Source organism: Neomonachus schauinslandi, chromosome 7 (genome assembly GCF_002201575.2).
Source record: "Neomonachus schauinslandi chromosome 7, ASM220157v2, whole genome shotgun sequence".
NCBI lineage: Eukaryota > Metazoa > Chordata > Mammalia > Carnivora > Phocidae > Neomonachus > Neomonachus schauinslandi.
In genome coordinates, this window is record NC_058409.1 from 146623554 (window position 1) to 146650028 (window position 26475).

Here is a 26475-nt window from a genome sequence, read left to right on the forward strand (position 1 = left end):
CTAGAGGCTGCCCTTAGCCCCTGCACCACGGCTACTTACCCCTTCAACCAGCAGAGAAGAGCTTCTCTAGAGCCAGCCTCCTAGGACATCCTTAGAGAACATCATGTAATCCCAGAAGTGACCCTTGCCGTATCCAATTGTTAAGAAGCAAGCCACAGGACCCACCCGACTCAAGGGTGTACCTACCTCTCTGCAGGGAATGAGAGGCCTCCTTAAAAGTCTAGCTTCTAGAGACGCTCCAGGAAAGAACCCCCTCATGCAAATAATCACCACCCTCCTACTCTATAGGATTCATTTCCACACATTTTTCTGAAGGTAAGGAATATCTGTACCAGAGACTTTGCGGGGGGGGGAACCATGGTAACTAAAAATGAATCCTGTAAGAGAGGCTGAAATCACACACATACATACAACATGTACGCACACACGCACATGCATGCATGAAGACACACAGACACGCACATCTGATTTAGCATATTATGACAAGGTGCTACAGATGTCTTATGTAGTTATAATGTTGGAGGAGCCCCATATGGACCAGAATGAGCCCATTCTTGCACCCCAGCCATGCTCAGTCACTGGCTGGAAGCAGCCTAGTGTGAATCCAGAGGGGTGGGACCTGGGGCTGTCAGTCACTTCTGTTCCCTGAAGCAGGTTCTTGAAGGTCTGTGTGGAGCCCCCTGCGGCCATCGGTAAGGGATGGAGCCAGAACTTAAAGCCTACAACTCTGATTGCATACTAACATCATTGTTTGCTTTCCACAAATTATTCTTTTAGACATTCCACTAGAATATTTTAAACACACTTTAATTTTCAAGGATTTACCTAGGCAAGGTTTGAAAGCTTTGATTTATAAAACTGAAAGTGCACTTCCAGTGTATTTTCAAACTTCCCATAATTAAGAACTCTCGGGGAGGGAGAGGTTGTTATTTTATTTCCAAGTATGCAGGACTCTTTCTCTGGGAAACTCGTCAAGACTTCCACTGGGAAATAAAACCAGAGCAATTTCTCTTTGTGTATTATTGGGTTTCATTTTATTATTTTAGTCTCTGGATTATCTAACACAAAACTCACAGATTTTATCATATGTACATTGTGTGTGTGTGTGTGTGTGTGTGTGGAGAGAGAAACAGAATGAGAGAGATCTATATACATATACTTGATGTATGATATATATATATTCAGTTTATACACACATATACCCATATGAATGTATATATGTGAATATATATTTTTTGAATTTTTAGGATTTTAGGTTAGAAGCAAGGGAAATGGAATAGAACAACCACAAATGACCCCAAATTGTACTTCTATGGACATCTGTTTCATAGCTAGAACCGACTACCCTGGGTTCTTTTTTCCATCTAAATGAATGGTGGTAAAAATTCTGTAGAGAAGCACAATTCTAAAGGCAAGCCATAATCATTTAGAACTGCAATACTTTTAGCTAAACAAAGTCATCACCTGGACTTACCTTTCCTTTAAATTCGCAGAGTTGAGTGTTTTGCTTGGAGCAGCCACTGGGGACGGTCTCATTCGATCCTCACAGCTGTGAGCAGAGATACTGTTAACGTCCTCACTTTAGAATTTAGGAATTCAAGGCTTACACCGAAGATGCGGCTTGCCCTAAGTTACACAGTCTGCAGCTCCGGAGTTACTCTTCCATTTTTAATTCAATTTATTTGCAAACATATACACTGATAAAAACATGGGTTTTGCAACCTAGAGACTGGAGGGAAGGATGCTAACCATGAAAACAATCTAAAACACTTGCACTTTTTCAAAGAGTATTCCAAGATCAAATTTGGCAATAAGCCGAGAGAGGCTGAGACAAATGACACGGTTGGTTTGCTGTTTGCACTACTTACTTTTTTCCACGTGAGTGGGAGAGGGCTGGTCCTTGCACGCATGAGCAGGACACATCAGCAGGTTAGGGCTCAGGATGGTTAGTTGTGCTGTGTGGTTTTGCCTCATTTTAGAACAACTGAGGGAAAAGTAAGCCCTCAGTACCGACCTGGCCATGGCCTGCTTTTGGGGGAGCCGTGTGCACTTAGATGGCAGGATCATCATGGGAAGAACTTTCTGTCACGCGGTGCCCATGCAGGACCCTACACCAAAAGGAGACTAGCACAACCCAGTGCGGTCTTGCCAGTCGGGTGGGAAAGCAAGTCAAACAGAACCCAACACAATCAGTGAAATTGGCACGATGCGTTAATATCATGTGTGGTGCTATTTCGGTTCTGTGTGGGCAGAACGCGCGGAACAGGGTACTGAGACAGGTCCTTGTAGCTGCACTTAGAATTGGTTTCTGATATGCTGAGTCTGGCTCACGTCAAGGGGGTCACCACGACGGGGCGAGAACGACAGGGCCGTCAGACTTCTCATTGCTGATGCCCGAGTCACTTCTTCCAGATGCCAGGTTAATGCAGCATCCTGATAACCTGCAAATGATAAACAAAACCCAAAGTCCCAAATGCCAGAAGCATGAAGCTATTTCAAGCTACTTTAGACCCCAAAGACACTTGGCCCATCCTTTCTGGAGTAGGACTAGCCACAGTTTGTGGAAACAGGTTCCTAATCCAGATGCTGATCTTCGATGTAAAGCTTGTAAGTCTGACCGAGGAGCCCATTTTGAAACAGACAGGCATCGTCCTCCCTCAGGGTAGGCGAACCTCACGTCTGAGGGCTGCCCTCGCAGGCTGGGGTGTTCTTCCTTTCCGGTTTTATTGAGATGCAATGGGCACGTAACACTCTGTAAGTTTAAGGTGCACGGTGTAATGACCTGATACGTATATATATTGTGAAATATTCACCACAATCAGGTGGGTTAACGTACCATTCCTGTCTCACATAAGATGAGTTCTATCACCTAACATCACGGTCTTTATTCTGTGTGTGTGTGATAAAAACATTTAAGATCTACTCTCTTAGCAAATTTCAAGTAAACAATACAGTATTGTTAACTGGGGTCCCCAGGCTGTCCATTAGATCCCCAGAACTTACATAATGAGAAGTATGTACCCTTTGATTAACCTCTTCTCATTTGGCCCACCTCCTATCCCCAGCCTCTGGCAACCACCAATCTACTCTGTTGCTGAGTCCAGCTTTTTTAGATTCCACATGTAAGCAAGATCATACAATATTTGTCTTTCTCTGTGTTACTTATTTCACTTAACACAGTGCCCTCAAGGTTCATCCATTATCACAAATGACAGGATTTCCCTCTTTTTTATGGCTGAATAATATTCCATTGTATTTATATGACACATTTTATTTATCCATTCATCTATCCATGGACACTTAGGCTGTTTCCATGTCATGTTTGTTAATGATGCTGCAGTGAACATGAGGGTACAAATATCTATAGTGATTTCACTTCCATTGGCTATATACCCAGAAGTGGGCTGTTGCATCACATGGTAGTTCTATTTTTAACTTCTTGAGGAAGTGCCCTATTGTTTTCCACGTGCTGCACCAGTTTGCATTCCCCAAGAGTTCACGAGGAATCCCCTTTCTCCACATCCTCACCAACACCGGCTGTCTCTTAGCCTTTTGATAATAGCTATTCTAACAGGTGTGAAGTGATATCAACTTATGGTTTTGATTCACATTTTCCTGATAATTAGTGGTGTAAAGCACCTTTTGACATGCCTGTTGGCCTGTTGTATGCCCTCTTTAGAAAACTTTCTATTCAGGTTTCTTGTCCATTTTTAACCAGATTATTCACTTTTTTTGCTGTTAAGTTATAGGAGTTACTTATATATTGTGGATATTAATCTTTTCTCAGATATATGACTTGCAAATATTTTCTCCCATTCCATAGGTTGCCTCTTCATTGTGTTGATTGTTTCATTTGCTGTGCAGAAGCTTTTTAGGTGATATAGTCCACTTTTTAATTTTTGCTTTTGTTGTCCAAAAGACTCAGGTCCAAAGGATCACTGCCAAGGCCAATGTCAAGGAGCTTTTTCCCTTTGTTTTCATCTAGGAGTTTTAAGGTTTCAGTTATTACATTTGTATTTAATCCATTTCAAGTAAATTTTTGTGAGTCATATAAGATAATGATCCAGTTTCTTTTTTAACATGTGACTCTCCAGTTTTCTCAACACCATTGATTGAGGAGACCATCTTTTTCCCACTGAGTATTCTCAGTTTTCTAGTCAAATATTAGTTGACCATATATGTGTGGGTTTATTTCTGGGCTCTCACCTCTGTTCCTTTCTTCTATGTGTCAGCCTTTATGCCAGTACCATACAGTTTTGATCACTACAGCTTTCTATTTGAGTTGAAATCAGAGAGCAGGATGCCTTGAGTTTTGCTCTTCTTTCTCAACATTGCTTTGTTATTTAAGGTCATAAGGTTCCATATGAATTTTAGGATTGTTTGTTCTAGTTCTATGAAAATTTACATTGGAATTTTGATAGAGATTGCACTGAATTCCTAGATGGCTTTGGGTAGTAGGAACATATTAACAATGTTAATGTTTCCAAACCATGAACACAGGATGTCTTTCTATTTCTTTGTGTCTTCTTCCGTTTCTTTCATCAATGTCTTAACAGTTTTCAATGTACAGATCTGTCCCCTGTCTGGTAAAATTTACTCATATATTTTATTGTTTTTAAAAGTATCATAATTGGAATTTTTTATTTCCTTTTCAGATAGTTTGTCATTAGTGTATAGAAACACAACTGATTTTTGTATGCTGCTTTTATACATATTCTGAAACTTCACTGAATTCTGTATTAGTTCTAACAGGTGTTTTTGGTTTTTTTTGTGTGGAATCTTTAACATTTTCTCCATATGAGATCCTGTCATCTGTAGACAGAGAAAATTTTACTTCTTTATTTTTCTGATTTAGATGCCTTTCTTTCTTTTTCTTGCCTAATTGCTCTGGCTAAGACTTCTGGTACTTTGTTGAACATAAGTGGTAAGAGCCCATACCCCCGTCTTGTTCCTGATCTTAGAGGAAAAGCTTTCAAACTTTCATTGTTGAGTATGGTATTATCTGGGGGCTTGTTATAATGGCTTTTATTGTTTTGATGCATGTTCTTTCCATGTTCTATATGTTAAGAGTTTTTATCGTAAACCATTTTGAATTTTGTCAAATGCTTTTTCTGCATCTACAGAAATAATCATATGTTTTTTATCTTTCAATCTATTAAGATGGTGCATTACATTTAAGGATGTGCCTATGTTGAACCATTCTTGGATCTTTGGGATAAATTCCACTTGATTGTGGTGTATGAGTCTCATAATAAGCTGTTGAATTTGGTTTGCTATATTCTGTTGAGAATTCTTACATCTACATTTGGCCTGTGGTTTTCTTTTTTTGGAGTGTCCTTTACTGGGTTTGGCATCAAGGAAGTCTCTGGCTCTTTGGGGGGTCTGTCACAAGAAAGTTATTGTATTCCTTTTGTGGCATCATGTTCCCTTGATTTTTCATGTTCTTAAAGTCTTGTGTTGCTGTTTTCACATCTAAAGAAGTGGCCACCTCCTCCAGTCATTACTGACTCAAGAGAGAGAGACCTTCTGTCAGTTCTGCTAGGGATTCTGGGGCTTTCTCATCTTTTTTCTGTGGCTATGTCTGTTCCACACTTCTTTTTCCATCTTGGGGGGATTTCTTAAGATTGTATGCCTTCTCGCAGTCATACAAGGCAAGGCTGGGTTCTGACAGCCTCCCATTTGCTTTCTCTAGGATGGTGTGAAATGGCTAACTCTATGTGTTTTCTACCCATCCCTCAGAATTGGACTGGTACCCTGCAAAGCTCACGATCAGCACCAGCAGGGGTGCACACATGGGATGGAGGTGTGTGTGGGTGAGGCATGCACAGCAGTTGGGGGGATCCTCATCTGAACTGGCCCAGCAGCTTATGTGCAGGCTTCGTGATGGAGCCTGCAAAGCAATTAATAAGGTCTACATCCCTTTGATGCCCTCTGAGCCTGAGCTGCTCTTCTCCCCCTCAATCCCCATGACCCAATGGCACAGCACAGCTCAGTAATCAGGATGAGGCACAGTCCCACACTGGTGCTCTCTCACACACTCATTTTCCACCATGAGAAAGTCTCTGTTGGCACTGAGCTGTGCCGCCTTGAGGGAGGGGTGACAGGGATGAAGAGAAAGTGTTCTTACCCTCTTCAGTGTGTTCAATTTTGGGTTTATCTTTGTTTTTTGTTTTGTTTTGTGTGTTGTGGGGTGTGTGTGTGTGTGTTTCCAATGCAGGGTGGAACATCTTTCCTGGAATTCCACAGAATCACTCCCATCCATCATGATGGTCAAGATCAGTTTTCTTGATCTTGACAGTTTTCTTGATCAGAGAGACCGTAGAAAGCTGCTCTTCCCCCATTGTGATGACATCAGTCTTGGAGAAATCAAAGGTGTTCTGTATAATGCCCAAGAATAACAGAACCAAGCCAATCTCACTAATCAGCCAATCAAAAAACGAAAGAAAGAAAGAAAAGCAATAACCAAAGAAGCTACAGGTGCATGAAATGATCTGAAATTATTTGAACTGTAGTAATCAGCCAAGTAAAGCACGGATTTTTATAAGCACAGCCGGCCTTTAATTGTGAAGAGGATGAAGATCCCAAAGGCAGGAACAGGGCCAAGGAGAAAGATGAGGAAGGAAACAACACCTAAAATTTAATACTGAAGGTGGGACAGGGCAGTACAGGTCCTCTCAACTCTAACGACCTCAAACCATATGCATGTCTTGGAAAATAATCAGTTAACAATGTCTGAAAAAGAACACGGGAGTCGTGAGGTCTGCTGACCTGGGGGGTCAGACTCAACTCCCAGAAAAGCATCCCTTCCTCCCTGTCCCCACACCCAGACCCACCCCTGGGCTCTGAGGGTGAGATGTGTGGAACCCTCGCCTCAAAGCCTCTGCCAACAGGGCCAATGGCACAAGAACATATTTTTGTTGCATTTTTAGGCCAAAGTCTATTGTCACCTTTAGGACTTGTTTGCATAGCACACATTTGCTGCCATCTAAAGTGATCAATGAACATTTACTTTAAAATAGCTTGTATCTCAAATATCACCACCACCATGCTTCCCAAAAGGGTGAGGTGAACTGGCATCCAGTGTGAATTTTGACTGCCTATATGTTTTCCCACACTGCATGCTATGAACAACACACGCTGCCCTAAGATTAAGTCTGCGACACAGCTGACCCTTGAACAATATGGTGTCAGTGTCACGGGTCCTCTTAGACTTGGATATTTTTCAGTAACCACAGGGCAGGGCTCTTAATGTATTTTCTCTTCCTTATGATTTTCTTAATAACATTCGCTTTTCCCTAGCTTACTTTATTGTAAGAACACAGTGTGTAATATACATAACACACAAAATACGTGTTATCTGACTGTTAATGTTATTGGCCAGGCTTCCGGTCCATGGTAGGCTATTAGGAGTAGTTAATAGTTAAGTTTTGCGGGAGTCCAAAGGTATACAAGAATTTTCTACTGCGTGGGGGTTGGCATCCCAACTACCTCATTGTTCAAGGATCAACTGTATTTAAAATTCTATGTTCACAGAAGTTGTAAGAACAAGAGGGAAGTGGGCCAGGACAAAGCCGGAGGTCACCAAAAAGGTCGGGGCATTTGTTCTTATTTCAGCTCTGTACCTGATGACACAAGGTGACATGCACATAAGGAAAAGCCAGGGTTCCTGCACCACCCATGTCACCGATCCTGACAAAGGCCAGCTAGTTAGCATTTGAGCAACAGAGACAAGCACTGTAGTACTAGGGGGACATCTCAACAGGGACAAACTATATTCATAAACTGAGTAGAAAACACATCTATTCCATGCTCATTGTAAGGTCTCAGATGAATGCATGTTTCCATCAATATCTTGGAGTCCTTTCAATGTTCCAATGTTTATCCATTCTGCAAGATAACTGATCTTTCCATGGAGACAGCGAGCTTGCCTGGCGTTCCTTTCAAGAAGAAATACTCATTTCACTCCCGGCATGATCTTCTTTAGTTGTGTCTGCAGGAGGAGGAAGTTCAGGTAGGAAAACAGACTGTTCTTCAATTTTCAAGACACTCAGTTTCCAGTGGGGTGGACCACTAAGCAGGAGTCTTCACTCGGTCTTCTTACTGCAAACCAAACTGCCGAGTCTCCCAGCTACAGTCAGTCTTGTTTTCGTTAATAATTAAGTAAAATAAACAGCCACATTAACAATCTGATTATGATCGAAGTCCTGCACCTGGTGGGATCCTGCATGGCTGACTCTATTGGGCTCAATTTCTAAAAGTGATCGTCTGGCAGATGCCAGCTGTCTCCTCATTTTGGTCTCAGGACAGTGACCTCTGAAAGGCAAGCACCCCTGTGGAGCAGAAGTGGAAGAAGACCCGTGGTGTGAGCACGGGCCAAGAGTTGGCCTGAGAATCAGACAGGAGGGGCAGCAGGGGTGAGACTGCCTGGGCGGGGACAGGGAGGCTCACTTACCTGGATGAGCCTGTGGGCCTGGGCCAGCGTCCATAGGACCGAGTTCTGAACCAGACACCAGTGGACGCCCACACAGTAGCAGCTTCTTTGTGCAGCAAGGAAAGGGAAATCACACACACCACATACACCACACCCACCAGAGGCCACACACACACACACCACATATCACATACACCATGCACAACACACACATAAGTACTTGAGGTGAGCTTAGAAAAGACCTTCTAGCGCACATGAAAAAGCAATGCCATGGAAGTTTGAGCTCCACTTTCTAAAGGAAGCAGTCATTCCAGAGAAAGAATGGTTCTCCAAATGAAGGAATGACATCAAAACAGCCATAACGGGAACGATTAAAAAAAAAAAAAGGCTGATATAAAGCAAGCAGAGAGAGCTTTTTTAAAAAGCCAATTAGAAGTATAAAAAATAAAATTTCAACAGGATAAATACTGGAAAGTAGAAACCAATTCATTACAGAATTAAAAGGCAGTGCCATAGCCCTGAAGCTGAGCCACTGAGACAGAAAGAGAGAAAATATGAAACCGATCTTAAAAACGGTTCCTGGAGACTAGGAGCTACACAGAAGGGAGGGCAGGAGCCTAGGAGGTGACAAGGGTTTGGAAACTCCCACCTGTCAGAAAGACGGGCGTTCACAAGCGAGCTGGAGTGCATGCCAGAACTCCAGCTCAGCAGGCTGGAGTTTTAAAAATCTGTGTCTATTTATATCATAATGAAACTGAAGAATATCAAGGGGGGAGGAAAAAGTAGAAAGAAACTTATAAAAGCTTCCAGGAAAGAGAAAAAAAGTAACCCACAAATGAATGATAAACTCTTAAGCAAAATAGCAACCCACACCTAAAAACACCAGTTAGTGGGGTGAGTTCATTCATTTAAGGATTTAGTTCGAGCAGGTAACGTGTGGCTGCTGGGGATCTGAGTAGAACCGTCACATCCAGAAACAGGGCGCCAAGCACAGCCTCGCGTTCCTCCGAACCCCGCATTCTCGCCATCGCGTGTCTGGGTTCTGTCCCCCTTGTGTTCTGCCCCCACTGTCACGGTCTACAAAGTGTGGATGTGCACGTGGGCAACCTGCACCTGTGTCCCTCTTCTGCTCCCCGTGACCCAGCACCACACACTTGTGACCACAGAGCTTCCATCTCCCTCCTGGACCCCAAGCCCCACTCAGGAAAGTTCTTCAGTCGGCAGAGGAATGTTGTGTGAGCTGCTTGGCTACTTCATAATTTTTTCGAGTGCGATTTGCAGCCTCCACATGGTATTTACACATGAATTCAGGATTTATCTGTGAGGCACAGAACCACGCTTCTTCAGTGTAGAGCCAAGATGTGGTTTGTAGCTGCCAGTGTATCAGAAACAATTGTATTGGTATTGTTTTGTAAGAACTCTAACAGTTCATTAAATGTTAAATAATCATGTAAATGATTTTAAACAATTTTATAATAGGCACACACCATCAGGGGATTTTAATTGTATGCGTTTATAAACGGGTTGCCGTGCCGTTTGAGGGCGTCCGGGGCAGGTGCGGTGGTTGGTGGGGAACCACCACACACGTCACGAGTCTCCGATGTAGGATAATGGCACACAGCCCCTGCTTTCTGAAGACGTGGGGACGAGTTGGATTTCGGTCATGAGAGGTACCTATGGTCGTTCTTGTCATCACAATGGGGTTTTCACTTTCTGATTTAAGAGTTTGTGGTGTTCATCTACAGAAAGCTCTAGAATGGGCTTGTAGGGGCTTTGGGCCCCTCAGCACGACCCCGCCCTGCCCATTTCTTATCCATCCCTTCAGGCCAGACCTACCTGTTCTGGTGTGCATGTTGATCCTCTCCACCCCTAGAACCAGAGCACCCCAGCCTCATTTAGAAAATCAGGCAGATTCAAGTGTGGGGGAGAGGGAGAGTTGAGCCTGTTGGCCAGCAATCAGGAACCAGGGTTCTGGCAGATCCAGTCTGGTCCAGATGGGTTCAATAAGACTCGAGTGCCCTCCTTGTTTATCCGTGAAGGGCTCAGACCCCCCAGGTCCTATTCCCTCCTCCTAAATGATTTGCTGGACTCTTTGTGCCCACTGACCAATCTGGACAAAATACGTGATTTGTGCAAACATGTCTCCTTCCTGCAGGTCTCTCTGAACTTGGATCCACCATGGCTGAGCCTGCAGACAACCCTTCCCAAGAATTGTGACCTCCAAAGAAGGGCATTCTTTGATCAATTGTCCAACAGGCTGCCCACTCCCCCACACCCTGTTTTCTGTAGCCTGGTCCACTCCTCCCTATAGAAAGAACTCCTTTCTGCCTGACCTCTGAGACCCTCAAAGATCTCAGGGTCAGAATGGTCTCCCAACAGCAACAGACTCTACCCCTTACTGCAAGAGTCCCTTTGAGCATTCTGTGAGCTATGGTAGCAAATTAAACCTAAGAAGTGGGCTATAGGAACCTCTGATTTCCAGCCAGGAACAGCCTGCACGACAACACCCCTCTGGCGGCCAACAGTTGCCTGTCCGTGTGGGGAAATCTCCCACACTTGTTGGAGTTGAGTCTAGGGACCCATCAGTGAGTACAAGCTTTTTGTGTGAAATTCCCCCAATGAAAGTCCTGTCCTGAAACTCCTGGCTCTTCACATCTATTCGCTTCTGGGATCTCATCTATGAAGAAGGGAGACCACCTCCTATTTCCAGTCCATACATAGGCTGCCTATTCTTGTCCGTTTCACCTCCCATCAAGCAGCATGTGACTAGGTACTCCATCCTACCCCTTTCACCTCAAAAGTTTCAAGGAAACTTTTTATTCACTAAGAAAGCCTTGCTTTAATATTGCTTTGTTTATAAATTTTGTTTTGCAAGTCTTTTATGCATTATTATGTATGTTTAACATTATTTCATTACTTATTTATATTACATTACATGTTCATTTCAGCATAGAAGGAAAATAGAATTGCATCTGAGTCTGCACAGTATGGCTGAATACTACAAACAAATGCACAATCTAATGAGTTCACTAAATGCTAAGTAACTAGGTAACTGGTATTTTAAATTATTTATATTGTAAAGAAATCAGTGCAGGACATTTAAAAATGTGTCAAGTGTGTTTGGCTAAAATGGGGACAGCTTCAGTTACTCTGTGACACATGACTTTTGTCCCCTGATGGCGAACCTGCTCTCCTATAGGAGTCTTATGAGCCAGCAGCTGCAATGGTACTTGAAGCATCTCTGGCCGGTAGGGATGCTGCACAGACTCTGATACATCCCATCCCAACACATGAGTCACAGTGCAGAGCTTAGGTTCTGCAACAAAAACTCAAAAACGTTCCACTTTTAAGACATATTTACCTACTTGCTATTGAACCCTCTTGGTCACCAAGAGGTTGAGAATGAGTGGCAGAAAATGCATCACCTAATGGAAAAGGCGGATAAGAGAATAGGGCGTGATCAAATAGTGGAACCAAAAGTAAATTGTATGACCATCTTGCTCAGTCTCATGGACCTTACTCCTAGTACCTCTTATCCTAAGACCTTGCACAGAGTTCCTTATCATCAGTTGAGTATAGACGAAAAGTAACAATCAAATCTGGTTTTATAATTGTATAAATACCAGACTTCATTACTTTTCTTCTTTGTTATAATAGTTTTTATGATATAGTAGCATCAATCCATGGTCAATGGCTACAGCATTGTGGCATCACACAAGGTTATCCATAAATGACCGGAGTTGAAGGTAAATTCTCCCCATGGCCAGAACTTTAAGCAATATAAGTGGGGCCCACTTTTTCTAGACTGAAACCCAGTAGAGAAAGCGCTCATCATGGTTTACAAGCTTTGGCCAATGGACTGGCTGTATGGTCAGAAACTTGGAATACACAGCGTTGAAAGTCTACAGAATAGGTATATGGAAGGGCCTGAAGAATGGGCACAGGCTGGGAGGTTGTTTGCAAACAATGTGAATGCCTACCAGAGGGCATCTCTGCAGAGGAGGCTGGCAAAGCCAGGTAGACAAGACCTGTTCCATCAGCTGCCCTCTTTCCCCAGCCACACTGGTGCCAAACAAAATGTCACAACATTTGCTATGAAGCAACACACGGGCTCAACAACATAGAGTCCTCTCATCAACACTAGCCTGGCTCCTGATTCTGTTGCATTCCTACCCCGCCAACAGTACTGTATCCTGACACAGCTGCTATCATTCCTTGAGGAGAACATCCAGGTACCTTGTGCCAAGCTGGTCATATGAAATGCTTTCCAGCACGGAAGGGGCAATGACTTGTCCCCTTCCAAAATAGACATGAACTTTGCATGTGGATTTGACTTTCTGACCTAGAATGCTTCTGTCATCACCAGTATCTGTGGATATGTGGAATGTTCCATTCACCCTGGTGGTACCTCACCATCATGGCTCCTAATAGAACAACAAATGTCACAGCAAAACATATACAGTCATGGGCTTGTGTCCATAGAGTTTTCTCGATTTTTATATAACCCATCATTGAGCAGCAGAGGGGCAGATAAAATAGTGAACTGATCTAAATCTTTAGTTGTGATCCCAGGTAAGATATGACAACCTAAACATCTGGGGAGCTGTCTTAGAGGAAGCAATATACATTTTTAATCCAGGGAACATGTGGTGCTATTTCTCTCATAGGCAGTATGGACAGATCTGAAAAATACACTGGTTGGAAACTGGGTGCTCTCTTACCACCCCATCTCACTATTACACAGAGCAACAAGCTTGCAGAATGTTCTCCTCCTGGGCTCCCCTATTTAAGCCTCACTGAATTAAGGCAGGGCCAGGTTTAAAGTAAGACAAGTAAGACAGTTGCCTCAAGTGTGAAATTTAAAGGACACCAAAAGCTTGGTCATCAAGATAAATTATGTTTTAATGTAATATTTTAAAAAAATAAATATTAATTAAAAAAATCTGTGATGAAAAAATATCAGAAATGTAAAGAGAGGATTAGGAACCTGAAGTACATTCAACTTTATTTAAGACTGTCACTTGATGAAGAGAAAGTGTTAAACGTGGCAATTCTCTCAGCTGAAATGATATAAGTGAAAAAGATGACATTGGAAATATTATCGATGAGTTTTTTCTATTAAAGCCAGAAAAGTAATGTTATAATAAATTCAGATTTTGATATAAGTAAAACATTTATGTTTTGTGCTATAAGTTTCAACACACCTACTTTCAATTTTTCAATATTTTTTACAGTATTTTAATACAGTAAAAACTAACCACCAAAGCAAAATACATAAAATCATGTATATAAAGGCCCACATTTTTCCTTTTTGCTTTAGGCTCCAATATGCCTTTGCTAATGTCATATCCTGTCTTTATTTAAGATTTTGGTAATTTTGTTCATCCTGGATATTTTGCATTGATACTGATTTTTAAAATATTGCATTAAAATATTATTTATAGTTTTTTGGTGCCCCTTAAATTTTGTGCCTGAATCAAATGCTTCACTTGCCTCCCGTAATTCCAGTGCTGAGTCTTAGTTCCCATATTGGGATTCTCCAAAGAAACAGATCAATACCTTATTTTATTGATTGATTGACTGGTTGACTGATTGATTTAATTTATTATAAGGATTTGGCTCACGCAATTATGGAGGCTCAGAAGTCCCAAGATCTGCAGTTGATAAACTGGAGATCCAGAAGTGCTGATGGTGTAATTCCAGTCTGAAAGTTGGTGGACTGGAGACCCAAGAAGAACCAATGTTTTAGTTTGAGTCAAAAGGCTGGAAAAAGACCAATGTCTCAGCTCAAGTGAGACAGACAGGCAGAATTCCCCCTTACTCACAAGACTGTCAGGCTTTTTGTTTTATTCAGGTCATTCAACTGATTGGATGAGGTCCATCCAAGCCAGAGAGAGCAAGTTGTTTTGCTCAGTCTACCGATTCAAATATTAAACTCACCCTTAAACACCCTCACAGAAACACCCAGAATAATGTTTGGCCAAATATCTGAGTGCCCCATGGCCCAGTCAACTTGATGCATAAAATTGCCATAGTTCCCAACAGAGGAGTAATTCCCCCAGGTCACACAGCAATGGTTCTGCTGAACCAGAGTGGGGACTGCGGCCACCTTCGTGTTCCAAGGCTCTGCATTGGCTAAAGTAAATGATTCTAAGTCTGCAGAATGCTCATGTGTGGTTGTGACTGAACTAGCCACAAGATCCCAGTGTAGGCTTAGCGACTTTTGAGGTGTTGAGTCTCCCTCTTTGTAGGTGAGAGCACCTTCATTTTTATGGGACATAGCTGCATTTTCTAAGACAGAAGCTGGCAGGGGCTAGGATGGGGAACGTTGGTAGAAGGGTGGACATGGATGCCGAGTAGCCCAAGGGGTGTACTGCTTGGGTCAATTACTATTGTGCTTCTGCTCCAAGACTATGTAGTACTGAGACAGCAAATCTGAAACCACTTCTCATACCTTCTCACCCATTTCTTCTTATGCACAGGGGGTGGAGATTCTGGGCAAGGACTAGAAGGCAAGAGGAGGGGAAAGGCATGTCCTTCCGGGGTCAAGCTCCCCTAAGTGTCTCCTCACCCACTCCCAGCCCAGGGCAGCTACGGCTCAAGCTATGGCTCACTTCCTTGGCCACTAACTCCCAGGACCAGCTGCACATCACACTCTTGGTGTTTTCGGGGTCTACTATCAGATCTAGCACAGCTGCCCCTTAGTTCCGAGGTCTGAGCACTGGCCTGGTGGGTGTCCCTCCTCTGACCCTCAAAGTTGATAATCCCACTTCTTCCTTGTTTTTCCCAGACCTGTGGAGGTGTTAGCAACTTCCTCCACTTACTAATAAATGGGTCACCCAAACTCTGGAGGTGTTAAGTGCTTCTGAGATTTACCAATACCTGGGTTACCCTTTTTACCTTTCAGATGTTCAGCCCTGTGTAAACAGTTACTTGTGTCCCCTCTGTTTGAAAAGTTCCCATAGTTTCTGCTTTCTCAACTGGCCCCTCATGGATTTGGTTCCTCAGGGGAAATCCACTCTCCCATACGGGGCAATTTCCTCCAGCACACATTGTGAGTCCTGCGACTGAAGCCAGTTCATTCTGAGGCAGACTGCGACCCACCAAACAAGTGCAGAAAAATGAGTATGGCCACAGCAAGGCCGTGGCTATGTTTGAGGAGGAAAGAAATAATGAAATGGAAACACAGGACCATGATGAGCCCAAGTCTGACAGAAAACCACAGAATGCATTATAACACCTCCACAGTAAAGGGATGGTCTGCAGAAAAAAAAAAGTCAGAGTTCGAGTTTACAGTGTAGATTAATCACTTTGATTTCCAGAGAATAACCTAGAAAGGGGGTGGCACGGAAGGTGACTTTTAGCCTGCTACATTGGACTCTGACTTTCTAAAGAAAATAAAACAGTTTCTGGAGAAAAAGGAGCCCCATTATAGTAAAATGGCTTCAGGCTTTAAGGAGCCCGAGTGAGAGCAAACAGGAACCCCAAGAACTGGATGCTGCAGCCAGGGATCCAGGACCCAGTCTACATTGCACCCTATTATAATGTCCCATGAGCTTGTTAGGACTTTGCGAGCTGAGAGCCTACCACCAAGTAACAATCCATCTGAGGGAATGTGGGTCTGAGCAGCCATCTTCCAAGTCTGTTCTGAAACAAGAACTGCTTCTTCTTCTTTTTTTTAAATTTTCTAAGTAAGTTCATCTAAATATAGATAGTCCCTCTCTCCTTTCATTGGGGGAATCTTTCCCAAAAATGGAATAGCATGTGGCATACCTACACTCCTAAGGATGTTATGGGAGTGTAAAGAAAAAGAAAAAATTCTTTTTCTTTATGTGGTTCGATCTCTGAAATAAACAAAATAAAGTTATGGGTGATGGCAGAATTATTCGAGTAAATTGCAGCCGTCAACCTCCGAGTGTCAAGTGCAATTTCGGTGTCTGTCTTGGGAACTATGGGTGGCTATGTCAGCAAAACCAGGCACTGCTTCCATCTCAGGAAAATACAATCTTCATTGGACAGGAATTGGACAGGAATGGATAACAGCAATCCTTGAGGTCTCGAAAATGGAACATTGGGAGTTGCAGTTGTGGATTTCTTTGCACCTGATCTCTCAGAGCTGAGGAGCCACAAGAATTACATGAATCACACGGGGCAGCTGAGACAAGATGACCAAGTCAGGGTGCAAGCAGGCTGTCGGCCCAGTCTGACTGGCCCCGTGCTTTTGCAAGTCATGATTTGGGAGTCCTGGCAACCAGAGGTAGCTCTCATGACACACAAATTCTTTTTCTTTATGTGGTTCGATCTCTGAAATAAACAAGATGGATAGGTTTATAGCAGTGGGTGCCATCTGGTGCCCTGCGGACGTACCCATAATTCAAATGCATGGTGTGGTGCGAATACGCCATCGTGACAGTGCAGGATCATCCCTATTTTCTGCACACGTGATTATGTTGAAAACATGTTCATTTTTTTTCCATATCCGAAAGAGTCCTCAAAGTGACATTTTAGAACGATCAGAGATATTTCACACATTACTGCATTAGTCACAATGGTAATGTGTTCTGCGAAGACCATGAAACTGGGTGACTCCTTACTTCTAATTTTTTAGGATTCTATCAATTCAATTTTTTAAAAATGAACTTAAGACCTGAATTTACACATTCACACACATGGTTGTCAAATTAAAAAAAAAAAAAATCCTCGACCCCCGATATTTAAAGATAAATGCAAAGCTCTTCTTTAAAAAAAATTAGGCCATAGAGCATCAAACTTTACTTTGTGAAATTGATAATTTTGTAATTTTATGAAGTATTTTCATTTTTTCTTTGGGTCACTCCATTCTTTCCTCCCAGTCATCTGGTCTCCCAAGCAGATTTTCTTTTCTTTAGAATAGTTGTTTTCAAAAGTCCAGAACCCAAGGCATGATGAGTATGTGCTGCACTGAGGAAGACTCAGGCTGCTGACAGGTGCACTCCCAAGACCTCTAACAGCTCAACATGAAAGATGCGGCATGTCACCCACTCCCAAGATTTCTACAATGAATTCATGGCCACTGATTCAACTCAACACAGCATATAATAAAGGATTGCTTTCTGGCACTCACAAAAAAATGTAAGATATATTTTCGCCCATTTTACAATTAGCACGGTGTAACTCCTCATTTCTTGAAGCTAAAAATTCCAGAAAAAATACTCTAAGCTTGTTTCTTCCTTTCAATGCTCCTCAGATTTAGACAAATTCATTTCCTAGTCTCCTATGAGAGTACTTGCATGTTGCTAAGAGTTGTTTATATAAAATGTGGCTCATTTTCTGATGACTCTGGTTTTCGGCAGAAGTGGCCCTGACATAAATGATCCCCCCATAGTGAACACTAGTGATCTCTGAATCCTGTATTATTTGAGGGACCACAACGTTTCAGTGGGAATAGACCACAGCCAGCACCTGGTAGAAATGAGTGTCTGCAACAGCAAAGACAATCGTGAAGCACAAGGTGCACCAAAGGGGATGCCCCACAACGCTTGGGGAGGACACTGCGTGAAACCAAGACTCTTCATCATCACACTGTAGGGAAGCCAGGGAAATCCAAGTTAATGTAGTCCTGGCAATGCCATAGGGCTCCCAAGGTGGCTGTGGTCTTGGGGACACTGATCATTCTTGTATAGGACAAAGGGGATTTATCAGGATTGAAAGCCATTTGTTTTCCAATGCCATATATATCTATAGTGACTGTGTGGTTGGGGTTCAAGTTGAAAGGTGGCAGGCCCTCTCCAGGAACACAAGATGAAGACTATGAGCAGCAAGAGAGAGTTGGACGTCAGAAAGGACGCCCAAACAAGGACAGATCCCAAGAGTGCAGGCAGAGAATGAGGAACACACCATCAAGTCCCATCCTACAGGATCAAAATCTCTCCTGATTTCCCTCCTTATGGGACTTTCTGGAGCTTTCCTGGGTTATCTCTGAGAATAATTGCTTTCTGTGGCCAGAAAAATACACATCTTTGGGGAATAAGTCACCTTGCGATTCGCCATGTGATAGGCAAAGAGAATAGAAATGTACGGGCTGGTGGGAAGGTTACGCAGGAAATCAGAAGCTCAGGGCAGACACTCAATAAGGCCTGGGAGTCCCGCTGGGTCTGAAAAATTGTAGCAATTTACCAATTTAGAAACCTGTCACTGAAAAAGAGAAAGAAAAATGTTTTTCAGATTTCCAGTTACGGCTGCAAAATACAAGACAGGGCTCTAACAATTGTTATGTTGTGATTCTAAAAGAGCATGTTTATTGAAAAAAAAATAACAGTTAAATAGGGAAATAATAAAAGGAGACATGGAAGCAGACAAGCTATTAATTCCTGGCCAAAGAGGATGCCATTTCTTATTGGAAGGTCACTTAGCCATAACAACACCATTTACCCAAAGTCTTGACTTTCAGCACTGTCTATTTTGTGTTAGCAAAGAGCTGTGATGATGTCCATGAATTGAAATTTAGAGCCACCTCATATTGGGAAATTGCACATGAAATATACAGTCCTTCCCTTTGTTTATCTTACTGTCTATGTACGGTCCTCACACACATCACACACACGATGCTTTCTAGTGTGCTGTGTGCTGTGTAACAAATTAGCCACTAACCTAGGGACTTAAGACCACACAGTTTTACTATTTTGCAGTTCCGGAGGGCAGAAATGTGACATGGGTCTCAGCAGCCTACATCCTTGATGTGTCAGCAAGCGGTGGTCCTTCCTGCTGGTCTAAGGAAGAATCTGTCCCCCGCTTCTCTGAGTGGAGGACAGAATTTAGCCTTGAGAAAGGACTGAGGCCCACTTTTCAAAGCCCCATGATTACACTGAGTTTACCCAGATAATCCAGGATAATCTCCCAATTTTCAGATCTGTAACCTTAATTCCATCTGGGAAGTTCCTCTGTGTATAGCATATTCATGGATTCTGTGATGAGGGTGTGGGCATTTGGGGGGCATGATTTGTCCTGCCACACTTTCCAAATGAAAGCAGCATTTGTGTGGCTCAATTGTGTCCGAATTCACACACCTGTCCTTCCACACTCATGTTTCACACCTCTCCTTGCTGCCCATAAGAAGCATTTATTTCCAGGATAACAGCAAAGATGAAGTGACCTAAGTTGCTGATGCAGACTGCTGCACAGAATCCAGATTGCCCCTTCTTCCTCCAGATCCTTCACTAACGATAAACTACCCTGGACCCATCCTCAATGCTCTCCTACCTTCAGTCTCTCCATGGTTCAGAGCAGAAAGCCGCTGACTTGTCAGAGCTCTCAGCTCTCCATGGGACAGACTTCTGCCTCCTGGACACTGAACATGGAGGCAAGGCCTTCACTGATGCTTCATTTTCCGTGACTGGGTAAGGCTGCCCATTCTGTTCTCTGTACCATGGCTCTCATTTCCCGATTGGTGACCATTTATTTATAAAATTCATCATGAGCTTCATGACGGGAAAAGCCATTCACACTGAGAAGGCAGAGCTTTTGGTTGGTGCTTTGGTTCAGAAAGTCCTCAATGCATTTTTTCATGCCCAACTGTAGTTGGTTAAGGACAATGCTGGTAACCGAAGAGTGTCAAGGAAGAGATGAATCGCCCATGCTCTGAGATGAACTTCGAATACAGTGAGGTGGAGAGAGCAAAGGCAATGTCAACAACAACATTGACGGCTCTGTGTGTGGAGTCTGCATGCTTATATGATCAAAACACATCAATGTTGGATCTTCTAATCCACTAAGCGAGCTAATATCTTTCCCGTTTCCCTGAGCACGGAGAAAGGTGATGGGAATTAGGGGGTTGAAAGTAAAGCTGGGAAAAGTTTGAGACCCGACAGAAAAAAATCAGGAGGCTTCTATCAGGAAGGGCTCCAGAAAAACAAGATCAGGTGGCTCAGGAGAGACCTGAACACAGCAATTGCTCTAAAAACAAGGGTATTTTAGATGCTGCTCTTGAAAAGATACAAGATCCCTGCCCCCAACGAAGAGCTTCCTGAGCTGTGTGATTGGACAAGGTCCTTGGGGCTGCAGCCCATCTCCACATTCCAGACACATTTAGCTCTCCCATCCCACATGCCCTTGGAATAGGACAGGCACAAGCCTCCTATGTTGGAAAGAGCATCTTTCCCTACCACGGTCATACCTGAGTCTCCTCAAGGTGAAGACGGTCAAGGGACACGTTGCTTCTTTGCTCTTCTTGCCAAAAATGCAGAGCCTCAGTCTAACCATGAGAAAAATCAGGCAAATCCAAATCACACAACCTTCTACAAAGTGTCTGACCAGCAAGATTGCACAGACATGCTATCAAAGGCATTTGGTGCAGAGCAGGGGAGTGATGCTTCACGGGGCAGGGTGCGTGGATGGGGAGACAACTTGCCTCCCAAGCTGCTGCTATTGCTGATTTTATCACCAGGCTCTTGCCTTACAGGAGCTGGTGGCCAGTCGGAGAGGTGAAAGCAGCTATGGAGAAGTGCCAGGGTGCGGGCTCAGATTGCGTGTTGCAGATACAAGTACCATGTCGTTCAAAGAAGAGGAAACAGAGGTTACATCCACTGTCAGATCAGAAACATGGGGGGATGTTGGTGAGCATACAGAAGGCTTCTTGAAGGAGGAGAGAAGCAAATTTGAGCTTGACCAGAAAGATGGATAGTATGGACGTGCGGGAGGAGCAAGTATTCTAAGAAAGGGGACACGGGCAGTCTGGAGGTGTGGAGGGCGGTGCCCGGGTCTGCAGGGGAACTGTCTGTGAGCCTCTAGAGGACAGCAACAGCTCCCGAGCCGCTGAGCCATCGGCAAGGGTGCTCATCATTGAAGTAAGAATTCCTACCTTTGAGTCATGTATTTGTTCCCTACAGCTGCTCGCATTACCCAGTTATCTCACAGTTACGGAAGCCAAAAGTCCAAAAGGAGTCTTCAGGTGCTGAGATCAAGGTGGGGCAAGGCTGGCTGCAGGGGAGGATCTAACTGCCGCCTCTGCCACTCCAAGGGGCCACTTGCCTTCTTGGCCTCTGGCAGCCCCACTCCACTCTCGGCCTCATTGTGCATCGCCCGCCCTCCCACACTGACCCACTGGCTGCCTTTTTACAAGGAGCCCTGCAATTATGTTTCCGAGCCATCCGAATAAGCCAGGACAGTCAAGAGCCGCGAGGCTGGCATGGGTCGAGGGTGGCATGGGTGCGAGGCCCTCCAGATAAGCCTGGGGAGGTAGATTTTCCAGAATAAGAAGCCCAGAGCAAACTGGAGGCATTTTAAGTAGGCTCCTGGCATAAGAAAGACAGGTGTCCAGCAAACAAATGTGTGGTCCTGCCGGGCAGAGTGAGGAGTGAAGACAGGTCTGGGGCCACACCAAGACTGGCCGCCACCACACGAGGGACAAGGGGGAGGCCCTCGGAAAGCCCTTGGCCACCAGGCAGCTGCCGCGTGACTCCCTCCCCTCCCTGTCCCAGTAGCCTGTGACGGTGACTCGCACACACACGTTAATCAGAGGATGAGTTTTTTTTTTTTTTTTTGCCATTTTTTTTTTTTTAATTTTTTTTTTTCTTAGGTTAATCCCCATACATTACATCATTGGTTTTAGATGTACTGTTCCATGATTCATTGTTTGTGCATAACACCCAGTTCTCCATGCAGAATGTGCCCTCCTCAATACCCACCCCCAGGCTAACCCATCCTCCCACCCCCCTCCCCTCTAGAACCCTGTTTGTTTTTCAGAGTCCATCGTCTCTCATGGTTTGTCTACCCCTCCGATTTCCCCCCCTTCATTCTTCCCCTCCCGCTACCTTCTTCTTCTTCTTTTTTTTTTCTTAACATATATTGCATTATTTGTTTCAGAGGTACAGATCTGAGATTCAACAGTCTTGCATAATTCACAGCGCTTACCAGAGCACATACCCTCCCCAGTGTCTATCACCCAGTCACCCCATCCCTCCCACCCCACCCCCCACTCCAGCAACCCTGAGTTTGTTTCCTGCGATTAAGAATTAGAGGATGAGTTTTTAATTTAAGAAAGCTGTGGCAATAATTAGAGAACCAGTTACAAAAATGTTACACTGACAGCATAACAAAAATCGGAAAATTTGTTACAAAGGTTCCAAAACCAAGCAAGAGTCTTCTGAAACACAGCATCCATATTTGCACTCCAGACAATGCACCCCCTTTTCCTCTTCTCACTCAGACCACACCCAACCCCGTGCACAAGTTACTTGGGAAATGTCAGATCCAACGCACTGTGGGATCACGTGGTGAGCATTCATCGGATTTATTTGACTCAAGTACTTGAAAAAGAAATGTCACTTCCAACAGGCACCTAAATTGGTCCCCGATTGCATATTTGGATGAAAACCAACAGGTAGATGAATATCTTCCTGTGAAAACCCAACAGGTAGAAGTACAGGGAAGAATCCTTCTTCTGTCTCTTGGAAGGAAATGTGATAAATTCAACTTGTTTGCTCAGCAGCACAAAGGACTTAGCCGGGTTTGTCTTCCATTCATTTTTTTCCCTTGGAAATGTATTTATATGTTTACTATCTTTTCTCTTGAATGGTCTTATTATGTTAATCTTTTCAAAAGACTTCCAGGTATAAGTAAGCCTGAAATGGTATTAAGAGCACTATTTGGGGGGATGTTGGCCTAGAAATTATCATCCAAGTTATTGCGTTCTTCACTTTCAATATAAATGGAATACATACGGAACCAGACACATAATGCAATTGAGACAGAATCTCTTTTTGCTTGTGAAGTGAGTCAGATTGTCCTGTCTTTCTCTCCCCGCCACTCCCGGCCCAGGCAGGGCCTCCAAGCCTTCTCCGTGGCCACCTCTGTGGGCTCCTGAGAAAGTGTGTTTGCCTCAAATGGACTCACTCTCTCTGCCTATGACAAGAATCTTGGAGCCCTGGCTCAGTGAGAAACGGTCATCTGGTGCCCCGACAACCTGAAACACTCTGGAAATTAATTTTATTTATTTGTTTGTTTGCCTTCTATAGGCACCCAGTGTGACTCAGAACACCCAGGGGATGTGGTAAGAGCAGAAGCTCTCAAAGTGAGTACAGTCTGGAACAAAAATGAAAGAACCAGGAAGAAGAGTAGAGCTCACCTTGCTGGAATAAACCTTATGCATCAGTTGCACTGAATACAAAGAGAGTGACATAAAAATACAATGCGTCCCTAGTAGCAGGTGCCTATAGTAAGACAGCCCCGAAGCGCTCCCCGTTCCAACCCTGAGTTTCCCTTCCACACCAAGAGGGGTTTTCAGATGTCAAAACAGCAAGAGTAAAATACCCCACTTCAACATAAAAAGAAACTATTTTTCACAGTCAATCAGAACAGGTTTTGTTTTCCTCTTTCCTCCAAGGAATAAAGCACTTTAGAGCGGTTTCACTCCCAAGCTGACCTCACAGACGGACACGTGAATGGTGGTGCCAGCCTTGGAGTGGGGGGGAGACCGCACCTGGGTATGGTGTGCAGCCGACGGGGTGACGCTGGGTCCCAGGCTGTGCCCCTCTCTCTGGGGACGGTGATGACTCTCGGAGCCAGGAAAGGCCTGCTGGGCAGGACGCAGGACACGGAGCTCCATCCTCAGAGCAGCTCCGAGGAAAACCATGCCATCCACTCCGCTGGAGTCTAGAAATTCCCGGGGCATCTGCAGGTGGTGGGGTTACAGCTGGCTTGATGACGTGGGACCCACGTGGTCACACAGCCTTGCTTGGAGGGTTCTGTGCTGGGTTTAGGCTCTGCTGGGGCCATCTTCATAATTCTTAATATTATGAACAAGAGCCCTGCATCTCCAAATGCTGGCGCCCCACAGATTATGTAGCAAGTCCCCTTCTCTTATCTAATACTGCCACATGCTTAGACTTTGCCTCTAAACCATGTTTTTACTTCCATCTTAAAAAAATATTTCCTGATGTAGTGCTAATGATGTATTGTATGGTGACTAACATAACATAATAAAATAAAATTAAAAAAAATTTTCCTATCATTTAATCTAAAATATCCTAATTGCATTTTCACTATCAAATTATACTTTGATGAGAAAATGAATTAAAACAACTATATATATATATATATATATATATATTTTTTTTTTACGTAAGAAGGAATGAATCAGTCGAAGCCATAACTAGACCGCTTCTCTCAGGAGAGGACTGTCATTTCTTTTCTGTGTAGAGCATCTGGAAGCAGGCTCCCATAGAAGGCAGGCACAGGTCCACCTGACTTGTAATGCACAAGAGAGGAACTGTCTAGGATAGTGGCTTTTAAAAGTTCATTGATGCAAGTCCCACATGAAGAATACATGGTCCATTTCAATCTAGCGCACACTCACACACACACAACACTGAAACACAGTTTTATGCAACATGGAACCTCTCCTATGTTGAAGCGTGAGCCCCCAGTTCCTGAGGATCTGGATGTGTTTCTAGAAGGCCATTTAGAGAGGCGACAATATGAGCCTGTTAGGGTGGGGTGCTAACCCCGTAGGACTGGTGTCCTTACAGGAAAAGGAAGAGGCACTGGGGAAACACACGCACAGAGGAAAGGTGATGCATGGACACAGAGAGAAGGCGGCCACCTGCCAGCCAAGGACAGAGGCCTCAGAAGAAACCAACCCTGCTGGACTTTGATCTGGGGCTCCCAGCCTCCAGAACCGGGAGAAGTAAATGTCTGGTAAGTCCCCCAGTCTGTGGAACTTTGTCCCCACAGTCCTGGTCAACTGGGACATGACCTGGAGCTAAAGACAGAGGGCTGAACACACTTGTTCACCTTCATCCCTTCCATCACCCTCGAGGCGATAGTAAAGGAGTTAAAATGCATAAACTGTAAGAAAAGAGAGAACAGAAACAGGTGAGAGCACATCATTTTGGAAGCTGAGCAGTGGAGGGCTGAAGGAACCCAGAACAGGTAAGCCCCAAGCCCTAAGCGAGCTCAGCCAGTCACTCCGTGCCGCACACCCTGCACTGAACGGGGACTGGGGAACTGAATGTGACAGGCTCACCCCTAAAATGGGTTGAGGGCAGGGGAGGAAAGGACTTCTGTTGAGTTTGACTCTGAAACAGCGAGACTCCCGGCTGCCCTGCCGGACACACACCTGGAAGCTCCCTTCTGTCGCTGTCTCCTTAGCACCTGCATGATTCTTTTTTTTTTAATATTTTATTTATTTATTTGAGAGAGAGAGAATGAGAGATAGAGAGCATGAGAGGGAAGAGGGTCAGAGGGAGAAGCAGACTCCCTGCTGAGCAGGGAGCCCAATGTGGGACTCGATCCTGGGACTCGAGGATCATGACCTGAGCCAAAGGCAGTCGCTTAACCAACTGAGCCACCCAGGCGCCCCAGCACCTGTATGATTCTGTCGTCAGGGCTGTGGGCAGCGGCCAGTGCAGGGGTGCAGTGTGAAAGCAACGGGTCCCAAGAAAGCCCATCCTGCACGGTGAAGAAAGGAAGAAATGAGGAAGAAACAGAGACAATGCAAAACACTGAAACATTTTTCAAAACTGCATAATTAATATTCTCAGTAATAAAGGAAAACTTGGCATCAGTAAAACAAGTAGCAACATAATATTCCATAGTATGAGGGTAAGATTATTCATAATCAAATATTAGCTAGACATTCAGACTATTTTCCAGGGTTTTTGTGGTTTTTTTTTTTTTTGATACTCTAAAAAAGTTTCAAAAATATTCTTGTACAAATAATTTGATATCCTAGTCCTTTTATTGTAATGGGATAGATTCTTTAAAAATGGGGTTGCTGGGGCTAGGATATGTGTTCATAACATTTTCAGGGATATATTTCAAAAAGCTGTAGCAATTCTCATCTCTGCCAGAAATCCCTGCTGGTCTTGTCTCTCGAAATCCTCACCCAGACTCATCTCGAGAACCAAGGACCAGGTTTGATGTGACGTCAGGGATGAAGATTGTTCCCATCCTCGGGAGATCATTTCCCTGGAAGGGGGACCAAAAAAGAGTTTCTGTTTTCTTTCTTTCCTTCTTTCTTCTTTTCCTTTCCTTTCCTTTCCTTTCCTTTCCTTTCCTTTCCTTTCCTT